Source organism: Aplysia californica, unplaced genomic scaffold, assembly GCF_000002075.1.
Source record: "Aplysia californica isolate F4 #8 unplaced genomic scaffold, AplCal3.0 scaffold00275, whole genome shotgun sequence".
In the NCBI taxonomy this organism is placed as follows: Eukaryota; Metazoa; Mollusca; class Gastropoda; order Aplysiida; family Aplysiidae; genus Aplysia; species Aplysia californica.
The window spans coordinates 110446-112711 of NW_004797545.1; positions in this window are offsets into that span (position 1 = coordinate 110446).

The following is a 2266-nucleotide window of genomic DNA, read 5'->3' on the forward strand; positions in this document are numbered from 1 at the left end:
CCCCCCCCCCCCACTATCCAGCCCCGTCAGAGACAGACCAAGTTCTGGACAGAACAACTCCAAAGACAGTACCGCTTTCGGTATAAACTCGTGCTCAATACAAACAGGTTTCATTTTTCCACCCGATCGCCATTGTCACTCAGTGCTCATGACCAAGTCATGACATTAGATTTTTTTTTAAATTGTCCATTTAGTTACACTTGCAACACAAAATATAGCTTTTAAGAGCTTAAGAGAAGCGTAAATCTAGAGGACAACATACAAAGAAATTAAAAGAGAAGGGTCAAGGATGATTTTTCTCCGTGACAAAATCTCGCCCGCCTCCTATTTTTGACCTGTGCTTTTTTTTCTTTTGACGTTTCTAATTAATGAGTGAGTGTATCCCCCTCCCCATCCTACCCCGTCCACTACGCAACTGTCTCAGTATTTCAGTTTATAGAGATTTTGTTGATTAACTCTTTAAGGACGTAGCAGACACATAATAATAGGCCTACGTCTGATCACCAACAGACCAAAACCAATGTTGCTGCATATTTCGAACCTTCACCCTCAAATCCAAACCAATCTGGATAAATCTCATAGTATGCATGTCGTTTCCTGTCTTTTTTTAAGTACCAGGCAAAGAAAACTCAAGGAACATATCTGTATGAATAATGAAGTTATAATTATTCCTGGTATAAGTTTCTCCTATGGGCGTGTCATCAAGCGGACGAAATGCGCATCCTCAACGAGAAAAGAGACAAAAGATAAACACACTTGTTGAAAATAATAATTATGCTTCGTAACAAGTCCAGAGAAAAAGAAACTGCAATGTTTGCTCCAATTCGAAACATGAGGCACATCTTAATAGCTGATCGACAATAAATGACTTTTTTTGCCGAAAAATCAATGGTAGGCTAATCGGGTGCAGAGTCAGATTTTAGAATGGTAAAGAGTGTAATGTTTTGTACATGTAATTTACAGGTTATTTCCTACCCTCCCCACCCCCACCTCTTAGAATATTTCATGGCTGGAGAATATCTGCTTAATAAAACTATATATTATTGGATATGATATTATTATAAGAATGTTATTTTAATGTCACGATTTTCGCTCCGAAATGTGAACAGATGGTAGCTATAGGAGAAAAACAGGCAGTAGTCATCTGTGTCAGTCTTAATCTATTATTTAGTTTGTTCAATTTTGTCCTTCACTTCTATTTTTACCCCTTAAAATAAAAGGCGGTAATCAAACAATTTGATACTTTTCAAACAGCAGCAAAGACAGGCAGTATTCCCAAATTATCTTTCTACAAATGTTTCGGCTCTTTCCCCTCTGGCAATGTTCAGATGATAGCAGAGACCGCCAACCTGAATTGATTGTAGATCTAATCGCTCCGTCAGTAACAAATACTTGTATGCAATGCCAAGACAGCTGAGTTTGTTTTTTTGCTGGATTTGAACTCAATTATTTTCACAACCGCAAAGTACCAACAGTGTGTGTTTGTGACAGTAAGTGCTTTTTGAGTTGGTATACTATAACCAGAACGTCATCACTTCCTCCAACCACAGCTGTAGACAGGCTAGATGGTGTGAGGGAAAGATGTCATCATCAAGAGATAGATCTAATAAACAGACATCATTGGACATAACGTTATTTATTCCACCTCTTTCATCACCTTCACCTATCATTATTATTTTTATGTCATTATGTCACTGAGTTGCTGGACTTTTGTTTCTAATCACCACAACTGTTGCACTAGATGATTAATTAATTCCTTTTTGCTGCCTGTTGTTTGTGCTCTCTTTTTGTTTTTTTCTGAGCTTGTCAGAAACTGAGAATTGACGTGTCTCTGGAGCTGTCTTCATAAGGCTTGGCCTTGCCGAAACGAAGAAGTAGTGAAATGAAAATGAAACTTTCACTTTTATTTAGACTCTCTTGCTTCAATTTAAAAGAATCCTCTAATTTTCAAAAATATTTTTTTGTCATTAAGCAAGTTAAGATGTGCAGCTGTGAAATTTGTTACAATGGAAGTACTAGAAGAAATTAAATTGCTGTACGACGTGTTACATTACTAAAGTTATGGGGTGTAAATAATAATCAGTCGTTATGCCTCGTCTATGTCCGGATTACCTCTGTGTTTTGTCGTGTGTGGTCTGCCAGGAGTTATCTGGTCAATCACTGCTGCTGACAGGATAGTTTTGATGACATTTTGTCTGTGTGCAGGTTTGTGTGTGTCAACCCACGTCTGTGTGTGTGTGTGTGTGTGTGTGTGTGTGTGTGTGTG